This window comes from Chrysochloris asiatica, unplaced genomic scaffold (assembly GCF_000296735.1).
Source record: "Chrysochloris asiatica unplaced genomic scaffold, ChrAsi1.0 scaffold00195, whole genome shotgun sequence".
Taxonomy (NCBI): domain Eukaryota; kingdom Metazoa; phylum Chordata; class Mammalia; order Afrosoricida; family Chrysochloridae; genus Chrysochloris; species Chrysochloris asiatica.
Window position 1 is genome coordinate 276358 of NW_006408713.1, and position 18625 is coordinate 294982.

An 18625-nucleotide genomic window follows, 5' to 3' on the forward strand; every position below is an offset into this window, starting at 1 on the left:
GAATGATAAAGAAGGTTATAAAATCTTTCCATCAAAATGAGCAAATTCTGTGCATGACACTATCTGACAAGATTGCGCATCTGTTAAGTAAACTTTAAGAACCTCTACTTAGGGTTTCTTGTATTAATAAAGAAAAGTATGTATAAATTGGATAAAAATATGATTGCTGCCAACATTGACAAAAACATCTGGTGAGTTTTCAGTTCTCTCCTGAAGGCACCTGGCTTCAATATTAACCGTCAGATGAGGCTGGAAAAAATCAAAGGGATAGAGAAAAATTAAAGGGATTTCCACTGAGTAAGTTTCTCTAATGTGTTTGGGCTGAAGACAAAATCTGTACAGACAGAGACCCAGTCTTATGTACATATAGTTCAGAATAACTCATGCCTACTCTAGAACATGAGAGTCATGTGAGGCTCAGATCATTTAGTTGTTTAATTGATGAAATCAATAGGTACTTGAATTTCCAGAAGAGATCATTGATGTGAAATAGTCAAAATCTCTCCTTCCATGAAGGAGACCTGAGTTCAATTTCTCACCTTTGCATATCACGTGCAGCTATCACCCATCTGTCATTGGAGACTGTGTGTGGCTATGATTCTGAAGCAATTAAAGTAGATCTTGAAGATCAAGATAACAGAGAGAAAGAGCTCTCTATCTACTTCCAAATCAATCGGTAAAGATCCTGTGCATCACAATGGCCCAGTCTAGAACCAAGGATGAGGATGGTGCGGGAGCAGGCAGTGTTTCACTGCATTTGCTCAGGGTCACCATGAGTTCAAGGCTAGTTTAATGGCAGCTACAAGAACACCACAGATTCAGAAGACTGACTGATAAGGGTACTTCAGCCATCATTTTTCCATCCATCCAACAAATATTTACTGTCTGTTATATTCCTGGTCATTAGTCTAGAGATTAGAGCTAAAGAGTGAAGGAAAACAACAAAAATACTTCCAAGGAGATTATCTTGAAGAGGAAAGAGACTGAGAAGCATTTAAGTATTGTTCCTATATTAACCCCAAACCAAATCCAACCCATTGCTATTAAATAGATGTTAACTCTTAGTGATCCTATATAAGGTTTCTGAGACTGTAAATCTTTACAGGAATAAACATCCTCATCTTTCTACCATGGGATCTTGGTGTGTTTGAACTAGCAACATGTTTAGAAGCAGAATGCTTAAGCCATAGTGCCACCAGGAGTCTTAATGTCATATATTAGGGATTGCTAAGTGCTATAGTATAGTGCTGTAGGATCAGCACTGGACTGAAAACCACAAGGTTGACAGTTCAAACCCACCAGCTCCCCCAAGGGAACCCTATTTAGGGTTGCTATGAGTCAGAACCAACTCAAAGGCACGTTATAGAAACAACAAAGTGTTATGAGGACAAATTGAGCAGGGACAGCAGCAGGGGACTCTAGGGGGGGAAATGGAGAGGCAAGCAGTGCAGGGAAAGTGCTGGCAGAACAAGAAACTGGAAGGGAAGTCAGAGAGTCGGGAAGTATGAACGTGGGACCTGTGAGACAGTCTAGTGGGCCAGTAAGCAGGTCCAGCTTACCAGGGAGGACATTTCCTGTATCCTAGACCTGATCTCATCACACCTACTCCACAGCCACCTCTGTAGCACCTTCATCTGCTCTGGGATTTGTTTGATATCTCCTAAGGACTTTTGCACTTCAGGTTTCTGGACCTGAACTGATATGGTCATGATTAAAATACTGTTCACTTCTCACCTCCTGAGTGAGAACCTCTGTATTTCAATTGTAAATACTTGTCTCTTTTCACTCTTCCTGTCCACTCATTCTTCATCTTTGTTAATATGCTCTGCTTTGGTTTATTTTGTTCTGTTTCTAGAATTCTTATCAGTTCTTAAAACATTATAGAGCGTACTTTCTGATGAGATACCTTGTTTATGGTCAGCCTTTCCTTGCTAGAACATCTTTCCATTAATGAAGCTTAAGAGGCTGTAGCCAGTGACTGCAATAGAGTCAACTCTTAGTAGACATGTGCCACGTGCATAGATAATGAATAATGAATGTGTTACGTAGAATCTCCCTTTGGAACATACTGAAGGCATCCTGATATGTTTTCAGTTGACGGAAGAAAATGAACCTCCCATTTAGAATCTGACCCCCTATTTGGTGTTGTTGCTATTCTTGTTAAGTACCGTGGAGTCCGTTCCAACTCACAGTGACCCTGCACAGGGTTTCCGAGGCTGCAAATGTTTATGGGAACAAAATGCCTCATCTTTCTCCCACGAAACAGCTGGTAGTTTCAAACTGATGACCTTGAGGTTAGCAGCCTGATTCGTAACCACTACGCTGCCAGAACTGTTTGGTGTAGTTGGTTCATATGCTTGACTGATAACTGAAAGCTTTGAAGTTCAAGTCCAAGCAAGGAATGTTGGAAGAAAGGCTATTCTAAAAACTGTAGGCCTATGGAACATAGTTGTACCCTAACACACATGGACACACGAATTCACCATGAGTCTGAGACAACCAGGAGTCCAAAACTCCACTCAAGGCCAAGTGTTTTAATTTTTGTTTGTTTGAGTTTTATTATTTTTTCCCTAATAGAATCAGGGAAAAACATGTCAGATAATGCTACATAATTGAAAGATAAACATCTTCCTTCTATATAAATATTTTGGTAATTTTGTTAATAGACACTGAACTGCGGTATAATAAATTATGATCTTGAAATTAGAAAAATGAAAATTTAGGAGAGGGATGAAAGACAAACTAATACCCCCTCAAATGTGTTTATGTCCTAATCCCTGAAATCTATGAATATATTGCCCTGTATGAAAAAAAAATAATAACAAAAAAATGATCTTAATCATGCAATTGAAATAAAGATTTTAAGATAAGAGATTATCCTAAATCACTCAGGTGGGAGCACTGTGAACATAGTGTTCTTATAAGAGAAGGAATAAGTAATTAGATTCAAGAAGGAGATGCAAGGATGAAAGCAGACATCAGAGTAACATGGGGTTACATGGCAAGGAATATGGAAAAATACAGAAACTCATATTTTGCTGAAGTTCCAGAAAGAATTTAGTCTTGTTGACACTGATTTCAGTCCTTGGAGCCATTGCAGAATTCTGATCTACAAGATTATTAGATAATATATATGTGTAATTTCAGCCCCTGGTTTCTGGAAGTTTGTTGTATCAGCAACTGAAGACTGTGGTCTTTGAACTTCATCAGTAAGTATTTTAAGTCCTCTTCACTTTCAGCAAGCAAGGTGGTATCATCTGCATATCTCATGTTAATGAGTCTTCCTCCAATTCCGATGCCACGTTTTTCTTCATAGAACCCAGCTTCTCGGATTATTTGCTCAGTACACAGGTTGAATAAGTATGGTGAAAGAATGCAACCCTGTCACACACCTTTCTTTGTTTTAAACCATTCATTGTTCACATGTTTTGTTCAAACAACTGCCTCTTTGTCAATGTACAGATTCCTCATGAACACAATTAAGTATTCAGGAATACTCATACTTCACAATATTGTCCATGACTTGTCATGATCCACACAATTGAAAGCCTTTGCGTAGTCAATAAAGCATAGGTAAATATCTTTCTGTTATTCTATGCTTTCAGCCAAGATCCATCGGACATCAGCAATGATATCCCTCATTCCATGTCCTCTTCTGAATCCAGTTTGAACCTCTGGAAATTCTCTGTCAATGTATGCTTGCAGCCATTTCTGTGTTACCTTTAATAAAAGTTTACATGCAGGGTATATCAAAGATTGTCCAATGATTCCTGAGTTCCGTTGGGTTATCTCTCTTTGGAATTGGCACAAAAATGGATCTCTTCCAATCAGTTGGCAAAATAGTTGTCTTCCACATTTCTTGGCAGAGATGAGTGAGTGCTGTAAGTGCCACCTCACTTTCTTGAGAGATTTCTATTTTATTCCTGGTACCTTGTTCTTCCCCAATGCCTTCAATGCACCTTGAGTTCTTCTTTCAGTATCATTTGGCTCTTGTTCATATGCTACCTCTTGAAACAGTTGAGCATCAACCATTTCTTTTTGGTACAGTGACTCTGTGTATACCTTCTATCTTTTCTTTTGATGCCTTCTATATCATTCAATAATTTGCCCAGAGAATCCTTCAGTAATGAAGGTAGATGCTTGAATTTTTTTCTTCAGTTCCTCAAGCTTGAGAAATGCTGACCATGTTCTTCCCTCTTGGTTTTCTGACTCCAGATCTTTGCACATTTTGTTGTAATGTTTGACTTTTTCTTCTCTAGCTGACCTTTGAAATGTTCTGTTCAGCTCTTGCACCTCTTCATTTTTTCCATTTGCTTCAGCATCTCTATGCCAGAGAGCAAGTTTCAGTGCCTCTTCTGACATCCATTTAGATATATCCCTACTCTCTTGTCTTCTTAATGACTTTTTACTCTCTAACTGTATGATGTTCTTGATGTCATCCAACAACTCTTTTTATCTTCGGTCTTGAGTTTTTAATGTATGAAATCTTTTCTTCAGATGATCTCTAAATTCAGGTGGGATATATTGAAGGTCATATTTTGGCTCTCATGGACTAATTTTCATTTTCTTCAGCTTCAGTTTGAATTTGCATATGAGTAATTGATGGTCTGTTCCACAGTCTATCCCTGGCCTTGTTTTCACTGATGATATGGAGTTTTTCCAGCATCTCTCTCCGCTGATGTAATCTATTTGATTTTTGTGTATTCCATCTGGCAAGTTCCACATGTATAATCATCTCTTATGCTGTCTAAAGTAGGTATTTGAAGTGAATCAATCATTGATTTTGCAGAATTCTATAATGTGATCAACAGCATCATTTCTATCACCAAGGCCATGTTTTCCAATTACTGATCCTTCTTCATATAGCTGTATAAATATTTCTAATTTTAGAAATAAAAGGCACTTGTAGGTATTAAATTGATAGCTAATTTTAGAAATAATAGACATTATTGGTTTATTTGTAAGCATGTTGTTGAGTCCTGGTGTGAAGTTATGGAATGAAGCCTGGATCACAGGTGGGTACTTTATCACAAGATCAGTGGTTCGAATGCATCAGCTGCTCTTTGGAAACCCTACACAGGGTCACTAGGAGTTGGAACCAACTCGATGACACTTAATAAAAACAACAAATGTGTTATGGGACTTACCCAATTATTTTAAACAATGTGTCTGTCATATTTAGTTCAAAATATATTGCAATCCAAATATACTCATTTTTAAGTAGGGAAATAACTGTCAGAGTTTATTTCAAGAATAAGAATATTCCATTTTGCAATAATATAGTCTTTCAAAATGATTTGACTATTTTTGCTTTGATTTTGGATAAGCAGTATAAATGGGCTTGTTCTGAGCTCCTTGTTCAGCTGCCTTTCTAATTCATCAAATGACAGCATTCTAAACCCAGAGTGTCAGAGCAGATTCCAAAGAATTATCTTCTTACTTATTCCTCTCATACCAAGTGATTTGTATCAATGTGAGTTTCCTTGGAAAGTCTCCTCCAGTTTTTGTTTTGTTTTTTTCTAGAGACTTTTATTCAGGGTGAGGAAGGTGACCTCTGCCAGAGAGAAAAGGCAGGAGGCAGAAGGGAAGAGAGGAAGAAGAAGAGGAAGAAGAGGGCAGAAATAAGAGGTAGAGCAGTCTCCTCCAGTGTTGTTAATTTTCTTCCATGTGGGTCTGAAGGATTAGCTTGATATACAGTCAGACATATTCATCAACAAACTTTTAATTTTGAGGTCATAATGGTAAAAATAACAACAATAGTAACCTGCTGCTTGGTTACATAAGGAAGGAATTAATCTCGTTTGGAAATTCTTTCATTCGGAAATGAGTCAAAACTATAATAAATATGCCTGTGAATTCAAAGTTTGTATTGATTATGGTATTTAATATTGATAATGTCTAATAGTTAACAAAGAACTTCTGAATTAGCTCTCTAGAGATTTAAAGAAAGAAAAACAAAACAAAAAAAGAACAGTCATATGAAATGCATCATTAGTTTTTGTTGAGTCCGTTGAAAGTCATAATGCCACTATGTACACCAGAAGGTAGCTCAGTGTGGTCCTACAATGGTTGCTGTGTTTGCGATCTTTGATCCAGACACTGTGTCAGTCCGTCTTGAGGGGCTACCTCTTTTTCTCTGACCCTCTACTTGTCCAAAAATGGTGTACTTCTCTAAGAACTTTTCATTCCTGATTGTATGTCCAAAAGGCGTAAGACAAATTCGTACCTCCCTTACTTGTACAGAGCATTCTGGATGCCCTTCTTCTAACACAGATTTTTTATTGTTGTTGTTGTTGTTGTTCTGGCAGTCTATGATGCTTTCAATATTCTTTTCCAACACGTTAACTGAAATGATTCAATTCTCTGTTTCACGTGAATAAGAGGCAGTTGAGACGGCCTGGGCTTGTGTGTGGAGTCCCTTAGTTCTCAAACTGACATCTTTGCTTTTTTACATTTAGAAAGTCCTTTTGCAACAGATTTACATAATTCAATATGTATTTTGCTTTCTTGACCGTACCTTCTGTGAGTGTTGATTGTGAATCCTTCCAAAATGAAGTATTTGGCAACTTCAATCTTTACTCTGTTTATTGTGATGTTACTGCTAGTTGTGAGTATCTTCTGTATTTTACATTGAGGTTCAATCCATACTAAAGGCTGTAGTCTTTGAGCACCATCAGTAAGTATTTCAAGTCCTCTGTGCTTTTAGCAAGCAAGGTTGTCATTGGCATGTTGCAGGTTGTTAGTGACTGTTACTTCAACTCGAAGCCACTTTCTTTTCCACATACCCCATGCCTTGTATTATTTGCTTGCAATACAGATTGATTAAGCATGGTGAAAGGATACAACTATAGGGCACAACTTAACTGATTTTAAATCATTCAGTATGCGCTTGTTTTGTTCAAATAAGTGGCTGATGGACAGTTTCCTCAGCTTCACAATGAACTCTTCCTGAAGGCCCCTTCTTCATAGTGTTATCTATCATTTTTTTATGATCCACACATTTGAATGTCTTTGTGGAATCAATAAAGCACAAGTAAATATATTTCTGGTGTTCTCTACTTTCAGTCAAGTTCCATCTGATATTAGCTATCATTCCCTAGTTCCAAATCCTTTTCTACATCTAGCTTTTACTTCTGGCAGCTCCTTGATGTATGATTGTAACCTTTTGAAAAAGTATCTTCAGCAAAATTTAACTTATATGTGATATTCTTGATATTGTGCTATAATTTCCACATTGCATTGGACCACCTTTCTTTGGAATGAGCACAAATTAAGACCTATTCCAATTGGTTAACCAGGTATCTAACTGTCTTCCTTTTTCATTGTCTGAATTTCTTTGCTTAGATGAAAGAGTACCTAAACACTTCATACATTTGGTTGAAACATTTCAGTTTGTATTCATTCAATACCTGGTGCTGTCAGTGTGGCTTAGATTCCTTCTTTCTATACCATTAGTTCTCCATCATACGATACTACTTGAAATGACTATCAACAAATAATTTTTAGTACTGTGACTCTGTATTCCTTCTATCTTCTCATGATGCTTCCTGCATCGTTCAATGTTTTGCCTATAGAATCCTTAATTATTATTCATTGCAACTTGAATTTTTACTGTAGTTATATCAGTTTGAAAATGCTCAGCTGTCCTTTCTTTATGGTTTTCTAACTGCAGGTCTTGATCCATTTCATTATAATATTTTACTTTGTGTTCTCGAACTGTCGTTTGAAATGTTCTGTTCAACTCTTTTACTTCCTCATTTCTTCCAGTTGTTTCAGCTTCTCTACTGGACCAATAAACAACATTCTTATCAATGGAGAAAAGATTGAAGTTGTCAAGGACTTCATTCTTCTTGGATCAACTATCAACACTCATGGAAGCAGCGGTCAAGAAATCAGACAACGTATTGCATTAGGCAAATCTGCTGCACAAGAACTTTTTAAAGTGTTGAAGAGCAAAGATGTCAGCTTGAGGACTAATGTGTGACTGACCCAAGCCATGTTATTTTCAATAATCTCATATGCATGCAAAATCTGGACAGTGAATAAGGAAGACCGTAGAATAATTCATGCTTTTGAGTTATGGTGTTGGAGGAGAATAGTGAAAGTGTCATGGGCTGCCAAATGAACCAATAGATCTGTTTTGGAAGAAGTGCAGACAGTGTGCTCCTTGGAGGCCAAGATGGCCAAACTTCATCTCTCATAATTCGGACATATTGTTAGGAGTGACCAGTCTCTGGAAAAGGATGTCATGTTTGGTAAGGTGGAGGGTCAGAGAAAAAGAGGAAGACCCCCAGCGAAATCATGGCAGCTAACAACAAAAATTGTTACAGGAATTATCTGTGATTAAATTGCGGTGATATCTTTTGTATAATTTATACAGAAAAGCAAATATTACCTATCTTGTTGTTGCTGTTAAATATCACTGAGTCTATTCTGACTCTGTGATCAGCCAGGTGGCATCATTGATGGACTCAAGTGTGACAGCGGTGGTGAGGTTGGCCCAGGATCGGACATTGTTTCGTTCTGCTGTGCATGGGGTCACTATGAGTCGGTTCCGACTCTATGGCACCTGACAACAACAAAAACAACATGAGTTGGAACTGACTCGATGACACCTAACAACAACAGCAATACTCATTTCATATATGTTTTCTTCATGTACGATGTTCTTAATGTCATTCCGCAAGTCTCCTGGTTTTTGGTCATTGTCTAATGCATTATCTAAAATGTTCTTGAGATGGCCTCTAAATTCATGTGGGATAAACTAAACGACTATTTTTGGGTCTAATAGACTTGTTTTAAATGATTTCCACTTTCCACTTCTAAATGTATCTTTCTTTCTATGACTTTCTCTATCACTCTTACACGATCTCATTTTTCTCCTCTCAGCTGTCTAAAAGGGACACTTTTTAGCCCCTTTTCCATGCCCTAATCTCTACATAATGGAGTGATCCAATGTTAGAACTCCTGGATATCTTGATCTCTCTACTTAATCACTACCAAGCTAATCTCATCCAGCTCATACTTTACAAACTGTACTGATGATTCCAACATTTATATTACTTAATGCCAGACCCTTACATTTATGCCTGAATGTCTATTTGTCATATAAGACTTGCTAATTGAATCAATTAATTATTGAAATTATTCTAAACTGGCAGATAGAAGAATCACCCTGATCTTAAAGATGACTGGCTATCTGGAGACAGAAGCAGAGAACTCATACTTGAGACAAAGATTAGGAAGGTCTAGGAAACTGGAAACCTTCATGCGGTTTCTGAGGAGCTGTTGGTGGGTTTCTACCTCCAACCTTACTCTTAGCGGTCCTGAGCTTTTCCTACCATGCTACATCAGGACTTCAATATATGTGTACTTCTTATGAACATAAACTTTTCAGATAAATCTCCTGACGCATACCCAAGTTGTTCTCATAAAAAATCCTGTAACTTCATTGTGAGTGTTTCTCGTTTTGTCTTTCATGGAGACTGTTGGAATGTAGTCAAACCACATGCTAAGTATTCATTAAGACAAAGTCTTCTAATTCAGCAAATACTAACTGGTATGCTGGTATCCTCAGCATTGGACCAATTAACAACATCCAAATAAATGGAGAAAAGATTGATGTTCTCAAAAACTTCATTTTTCTTGATGAATCTTCAACATGGAAGCCGCAGTCAGGAAATCAAATGAAGTATTGCATTAGGCAAACATGGTGCTCAAGACCTCTTTAAACTTTTGAACAGCAAAGATGTCAATTTAAGGACTAAGATGAGCCTGACCGTGGTATTTTCAATAACATCATATGCATGCGAAAGTAGGGCAGTGAGTAAGGAAGATCATAGAAGAATTAGCGCATTTGAGTTATGGTGTCGGAGGAGACTATTGAAAGTACCATGGATGGGCAAAGGGAAAAACCAAACTGTGTTGGAAGAAATACAGCCAGAGTGCTCCTTGGAAGCCAAAATGGCTGAACTTCGTCTCTCATACTCTGACACATTGTCAGGAGGGAGAAGTCCCTGGAGAAGGATACCATGTTTGGTAACATAGAGGATAGGAGAAAATTAAAGGAAAACCCTCAATAAGGTAAACTGACTCAGTGACAGCAGCAATAGGTTCAGGTATCCCAACAATTGTGAGGTTGGCCCAGGACCAAGCAGTATTTTGTTCTGTTGTTCAGTCACTATCAGTGTTGACTTGATGGCACTTAACAACAACAACAATGATGCTTCTGTGACACTATAAGATAAGCACTGGACCACTAGCCACAAGATTGTCAGTTCAGACCCACCAGCCACTCCTTGGAAATTCTACACAAGCTTCCTATGAGTAAAAACCCACTCGACAGCAATTAACATCAATAGCAACATCCTACATTTGAAGACACATTGAACTATTTTTGTCCATGAAGATAAGAAGTTTATGGAAGTAAATTAATTTTTTTATGTACATTATAGAATGGAAAAAATGTGCTTAATTGATATTTGCACTTTAAAATGTCAGTCATAAGCATCAATATCATAGACTGTGGTATCCCAAGTGTCTATTTAATTCTAATGGAAATAATGTAGACTAATTTTGCAAAAAGAGGTCTTTAATTATCTCTATTGGAAAAACTTCAGCAAAAGGCAAAGTTCAAATACTAAGCTAATTTATAGTGGTTGAGAAAAGCTTAATGCCTAAAAAACAGTGAAATAAATTTAGATTTATTATGGGTAATAATGGATAATCACTACCATTCCAATATATTCCATGAAGGCATAACATTACATAAGCTACATTATATTTATTATGAACATCTGGCATACTGCACTCTATTCAGATAACTTTAATTAAACCAGCCTCCAAGCTCTCATATAATACAATGGCAGTTCTAAAGAGGAGGCAAGCAGCTTGGTGTGTTCATGAATGACTCAGTCTGAGAATTCTGTCAACTTTGAGGTTAGTCAACTGTTTCCTTTACACATCAGGTAGGGAGGAGAACAGTTTCCTTAATTCCCTTAACTTCATACCTAGAATTGAGACTCCTAGCAGTTAGCTCTTAGTCTATGCACTTAAAAAATTAGTGTTACAAACATTACTCTCATTGAGTATGGCACCTTTAGGATTTTTACCACAACCATGGGCATTCTACCATTTTGTATTGAGTTATTTCTCCTTATTTTCCCAATATAAGTGAAACTATTGCTAGCGGAACATTTAAGCAACCAGAGCAAAGATGTGTTCTTATTAGAACTGCCTTTGGGTTTGATTTCTGTGTGTGCCAGGAATGGTAGCTGCAGTCATAGATGATAGGGTGCGGAAAAGGGATATAGTCACATTGTTTCCTTGTCCCTCTCACTCTTGCAGGGGGTGGTGGTGGTGAACTAAAGAATTCGTTCCAACAATTTGCACCTTCTCACTCACACATGAACAATAAGTGTTCACTTAGAATTTCTTTATTGCAAAGCAAAAGTATGCTTCAGAGAGAGAAGTGGGTCTTTTTCCGTGAGTGGAGTAGATCTGGTAGTAGTAGGGAGCATAGATTATATTAGGTCAAAGCGAAAGTAAATGTCAGAGAGAAAGCAGGTCTGTCTCTGGGAGACGAGATCTTTTGGGGTTGGGGGTGCACTGACTTATAAAGGTATGGGGTCTCTTTCTCTCGAGGGGTGGGCTAATACATATTAATTAGGAGAAGCGGTATGTTGAATATTCATTTTTTTTTTTTTTTTTTTTTTTTTTAGTAGAGGGATGTAGGCTTCTTGGAAATGGGGTGCCACTTGAAGTTGTCAGCTTTAGGTTCTATCTTCATAGGTCGCCTGCCCCAAACAGCTACTTCTAGGGTGTCAGGTTCTGATCTCGGTCTCCAGGCTTTTCTTCTCAGTGTTAGCCTTCTTGTTGGACTAGAGATGTCCTCCCCACTTTCACAGGAAGCCAGGGTACGAGAGGACCAGGGACCAGAGGCCCTAACTTGTCCCTGACAATATTCCTTCAGATATGGACTGACATCATCGTGAAATAAATATTATCTGGAACCACATTAGTTCCTGACACTCTTCAAGATCCTGGGGATACAACAGTGAACAAAACAAAACTCAATTCTTTTTTTTATAATTTACAAGCTATTGGTTGCACAATCAACAAGTTAAGAAAGGACATTACATGCATATGTTAGTAATAAATGCTAAAAAGAATAGGGATGCAAGAAGAGGACAGAAAGTGGGGGGAGTGGGAATGTTACAAACAGTTAGAATGCAAACAGAGGTGTTTGGGAAGAAAGATCTGGAAATTTACCTCTGAAAGATCAGATATTGAAACTCCTGTGAGAAGTAACTCTTGTGGGTGTGGTCCATCTTCAGGAATTCATGAAATTGCTAGGCCTGACAAACAGATTGTTGATTTACATACAGGGAGGGATATGTAACCTGACTATTCTAGGACTAGGAAATTTCAATAAGAATGCAGCCATTAAGACAATGGGAAAGTCATTCTGGCTTCTCTGGGGGAGGGTAAATGGGACATGCCATAGAATTGTATATGAGGAATTGGAGCTAGAGGAAGGGCTTTTTGGAGACAAGAATAAACATCGCTTGTGGCAGGCCAGGTGGTGTGTCTGCCCATGTCTACTGGTTTGAGCACCGATGTTGCAAAATCAAATAAAGGAAACCTCACTCTTTCTAAAATGAGTACAGATTGGATGACTTCAGTGTTTGTCAGTATAAACAATGTTTCTCACAGCCCTGTCTAACACAGATTCATGCATAAATATATGGGGTTGCCCTGTGTCAAAATCAACTTGATGGCAACTGATTTGTTTTTGAGGGGCTGGGTGAAAGAAGCACTTGAGGAAGGGTGCTGATAGATGGAAGGGTGCTGATAGCTGTAGTTTAAAACACTGTCCTAGGTTCTGAAGACAGAAATTTTGTTTGTGTTGCATAGCTGAAGATGAGGCTGAGGTGGTAAGTTGTGCCAAATATGAAAGAGATGAATAAATGTACCAAGTAACTCTCATTCTAGAAGAGAGGAAGGAGCCATAAAAGTGCTCTGTTTTGGTGAATTTAACAAACAGACATTAATGTTTCACAGCTTAGTGGACTAGAAGTTTAAATTCTGAGTGTGAGTTTTAAGAAAATGTTCTTGTCTCCTTTCAGCACCTGTATGCCAAGCACTTTACTTTAAATACCCATATGTCCTGATATCAATGTTCCCCTGAATCTAGAAACTTCACAGTCAGGAACCCCAGGCTCAGAATATAAGCTCACTGCTGGCTCTTCTTTATGGTGGTAGTAGTTCAACTTGAGCTACAAGGCATAATCAGCACATCTTTGCCTTATTCAGAGGAGGCTCAGGGACCCTCTAGGGGGAAAAAAAAAAATCACAGAATCAGGTGCTGTGATCTTTATGTGCTATGCATCTAAAGGGGATTTAGAAGAGTACCAGAAAGAAAAAAATGAAAGGATTGTGTAGACTACTGGGATTGACGACAAATGTCATTGTTTCACTAGGGATCTCTGGGTCCTTTCCTGACACCATACAGTTGTTGCTGTTAGACGCCATGGAGTTAGTTCCAAATCATAGAGTCGTTATGCACAACCAAACGAAACAGTGCCCACTTCACCGGCAGCCTCACAATTGTTGCTGGTTTTCAGTCCATTGTTCTTGTCACTGTATTAATTCATCTTGTTGGGAGTTTTCCTCTTTTTTGCTCTTCCTCCACTTTTCTAAACATGATCTGATTCTCCACAAAGTGAACACTCCTAATATTATGTTCAAAGTACAAGAGATCAAGTCTAAGGCAGATGTTCTGGCAATCCATGCCTGAGACCATCATTTAAATGTTCCCTTTCTTCTCCAGTCTTCCTTAATCACTCTTTAGCTTTCACATGCATATGAGGCAATTGAAAATACAATGGCTTGAGACTGGTCAAGCCCTCAAACTTTACTCTTTAACACTTTAAAGAAGTCTTTTGCAGCAGATTTGCCTCATGAATTCTGTCTTTGATTTCTTGACTGCTGATTCCATGAGCATGGATTGTGGAAAATAGTCTTTGACAATTTCTGTTTTTCCTCCATTTATCAGTTATTGGTCCGTTGTGAGGATTTTTGTTTTCTTTACAGTGTGGTGCAATCCATACTTAAGGCTGCAGTCTTGGATCTTAATTATTAAGTATATCAAGTTCTCTTCATATTCAGCAAGCAATATTGTGTCATCTACATTTCACAGTTGGTTAATGAGTCTTCTTCCAATCCTGATGCCTTGTTCTTCTTCATAAAATCAAGCTTCTGAAAGTATTTACTAATCATACAGATTGAATAACTGTCTTGAAAGATACAAACAACCCTGATGTACAGAATTCCAGATGATCAACCATTCAGTATTCCTGGCTATATAAAATCAACTGAGCCTTTGTCTATGCATAGATTCCTTTTAAGCAAAATTAAGTGTTCTGGAATGCCCATGCTTTACAATGCTATCCATAGTTTGTTATGACCTACAAAACTGAATGTTTTTGCATAAACTATGAAGCACAAGTAAACATCATTTTGGTATTCTCAGCTTTTAGCCAAGATTCATCTGATGTTACCAGTGATAGCAATCATTCCACATCCTCTTCTGAATCTGTCTTGAATTGCTAGCAACTTCTTTTCGTTGTACTCCTTCAATCATTTTTTAATTATCTCAAGTTAAATTTTACTTGCATGTGAAATTAATAATATTGTTTGCTGGTTGCTGCATTCTGTTGGGTCACCTTTAGTTAGAAAAAGGAACAAATATTGATCACTTCCAATCAGTTGGCCAGGTAGCTACCTTCCAATCTCTTGACACAAACAGGTGAGTGTCTCCCGTGTGTGAGAAATAACTCTTGTGGGCGTGGTCCATCTTCAGTAATTCATAAGATTGCTAGACCTGGCAGGCAGATTGTGGAAACAAGCAGACTGTTCTAGGACTAGGAAATTTTAATAAGAATACAGCCATTAAGACCATGGGCAAACCATTTTGGCTTCATTGAGGGGAGGGAAAATGGGAAGTTATATGGAGAACTGGAACTGGAGGAGGGGCTTTTAAGAGACAAGAATAAAAACCACTTGTGGGGGGGCCATGTGGCATGTCTACCCGTGTCTACTGGGTTGGGCGCCTGATTTTGCAAAATCTAATAAAGAAAACCACAGTCTCACTTAAATGAGCACAGATTGGATCACTTGAACATTTGTCATTATTGACAACATGTCTCGTAAGTGTTACATAAATTTGTGTCAAGATTTCAATTAGTATCCTGTCAAGTCACAGAGACTTGACTTTACCATTACCCTCAATGTTGCTAGAACTTCTTCCTTCAATACTACTGGATCTTGATTATATAGTGCCTGTTGAAATGACTGAAAATTAACCAATTATTTTTGTTATAGTGACTGTGTGTTCCTTCTAACTTTCACTGCTGTTTCCTGTGACTTTGAATACTCTGACCATAGAATCCTTCACTATTATAAGTTGTTGCTGTTGTTGTCAGGTGCCATTGAGTCGGAACCGACTCATAGTGACCCCATGCACAGCAGAACGAAACAATGTCCGATCCTGGACCAACCTCACTACCGCTGCCACACTTGAGTCCATCAATGATGCCACCTGGCTAATCCATCTAGTTAGAGGTCTTCCTCTTTTTCTCTGACCCTCCACCTTACCCAGCATGGCATCCTTCTCCAACGACTGTTCCCTCCTGACAATATGTACAAAGTAGGAGAGACGAAGCTTAGCCATCCTGGCCTCCAAGGAGCACTCTGGCTACACTTCTTCCCAAAACAGATCTATTGGTTCTTTTGGCAGTCCATGGCACTTTCAGTATTCTCCTCCAACACCACAACTCAAAGGCATCAATTCTTCTATGATCTTCCTTATTCACTGTCCAGCTTTCACATCCATATGAGGCTATTGAAAACACAATGGCCTGGGTGAGGCGCACCTTAGTCCTCAAGCTGACATCTCTGCTCTTCAATACTTTAAAAGTTCCTGTGCAGCAGATTTGCCCAGTGCAATACGTCATCTGATCTCTTGACTGCTGCTTCCGCAAGTGTTGATAGTTGATCCAAGAAGAATGAAGTCCTTGACAACTTCAATCTTTTCTCCATTGATAAGAATATTGTTTATTGGTCCAGTGGTGAGGATTTTTGTTTTCTTGACATTGGGATGTAATCATTATAAGTAGAGGCTTGAATTTTTCTTCAGTTCTTTCAGCCTGAGAAAGGCTGAGCATATTCCTTCCTTTCAGTTTTCTTACTCCAGATCTTTGCATATTTCATTATAATTTTTGATTTTGGCTTCTCAAGCTACCCTTTGAAATGTCCTGTTCTACTCTTTTACTTCATGATTTATTTTAGTTTCTTTAGCTTCTCTTTGCTCAAGAGCAAGTCTTAGTCTCTTCTAACATTTACTTTGGTGTTTCATTTTTTCCTGTGTGTGGTTATTAGGGCTTTGTATCCACTTGACTGGATCAGGTTGTTTACCATTAGTTTAGTAGTTGAGATGTAGTTATCCCCAGGGTGAGATCTAATGATATGTAGTTAACTGTATGATGATTGGCTATGAGCAGATGCAGTCAACTCTATAGTGATTGATTTTGAACCGTCAAACAACTGGCCTGCTTTCACTATATTAGACATTCAGGAAAAGTCTGTTTACTTTCTTCTGGGCTAGATCTTGCATCTAGCTCGTCTCCCAACCTCTGGTTCTTGTACTAGAGACAGCCCCCTGCTCTATTACCTTTTGATCCTGGGAGGCATCAGCAGTCTGTCTTCTTATCTGCTTGCCTGCCTGTCTGCCTAACATGTCTGCCTGCTTTTATTTTATTCAATTTCAATGTGAGCTTGTGTATAAGGATTTGATGGTCCATTGCACAGTCTTCCCTGGCCTTGTATGGATAGATGACATTGAGCTTCTCCATTGTTTCTCCCCAGAGAGGCGATTGATTTGATGCCTGTGTATTGCATTTGGTGAGATCCATGTTTATGTGGTTGAAAAAGGGTATCTGCTTGGATACATTGTGGGTCTTTGAAATCCTATCATGGTATCCTTAATAGCATTTCTATAACCTAGAATGTGTTTTACTACTTGTTTCCAAATTTCACATTTCATTCATCAGTGATTCTCCAGTTTCATCATCACTAGCTTTAATGATTGGTACATAATTTTGAACAATACTGGTATTAACTGATCTTCATTGTAGGCATATGAATATTATCCGATCAGACAGAAATATACTCAAGATAGAACTCAGAATGTTCCTTTTGACTATGAATGTGACACCATTCCTCTTCAATTTGTTATTCCTGGTGTAATAAGCCATATGATTGTCTAATTCAAAATGGCCAATTCCAGTCCATTTTAGCTCATTGTTGCCTAGACTTTTGATCTTCATGTATTCCATTCCAACTTTCCTATATTTAAACATCATTCATTTCACATTCTGATTATTAATGGATGTTTGTAACCATTTCTTCACATTTGGAGTTGTGTCATATCAATAAATGAAGGATTTGAAAGCTTTGTTCCATTCATGTCAATAAGGTTCATTCTACTTTGAAGAGGCAGCTATTTCCTGGTGGTATTTTAAGTGTCTTCCAACTTGAGGTGCTCATCTTTCAACACTATGTCTGACAATGTTAGTGTTTGCTATGCATAAGGTTTTCAATGGATAACTATTCAGAAATGGTCATTTTCTACTCTTTTTAGTCTGTCTTAGTATGGAAACTCTTCTGAAGCCTATCCAACATGGTTGACCCTTATTGTTGTTAGGTGCTATTGAACCATATTTAACTCATAGTGACCCTATGCACAACAGAATGAAAAAGTTATCTGGTCCTGCTCCATATGCATAACTGTTGTTTCATTTGCGGTCATTGTTGTTGCTGAAATGTCACTTCCTTTCATTAGGGGATTTCTTCTTTTTTTGATTACTTGATATTTTACTAAGCATAATGTGTTTCTCTAGGAACTGGTCCCTCCTGTTAACAGGTCCAACTTATGAGGCAAAGTCTCACCATCCAGGCTTCTAAGGAGAGTTCTGGCCATACTTCCTCCAGTACAGATTTATTTTTTCTTCTGGAAGACAATGATACTATTAATATTCTTCTGTAGCACCATAAATCAAATGCATCAGTTCTTCTATGATCTTCCCTCATCAGTGTTTACATTTCACATATATATGAGGTGACTGATAACTTTCTGGTATTAAAAATCCTGGTGACATAGCTTCCAGCATCACAGCAACACATAAACTACCACAACATGACAAACTGAGAGAGGTGTGAAAGTTGGTTTCCTTAAGGTGCCTTAAGAAATTTAAAAAGATAATTTCTGAAATGGGAAAACACAATTCTTGAGATCAGAACTAATATCAAATATTTAATAAAACTCTAGAGGACATTTTCCAAAATTATTGAAGTGCCCAAAAAATTTATGGTAATGATATCCTACAAAAAAACAGGCATTTAAAATGGACCAAGGTTAGGAAGACATCAAAGATGAGCCAAGAGAGGGAAGTCCATCTGGTTTGATTAAAAAAAAAAAAAAAAAAAAAAAAAATTGTGTGGCTGAAGTCCTAAGCATAGCCAAAGAACAATACAGAAATACTATTGATTTTATATCACCTATAAT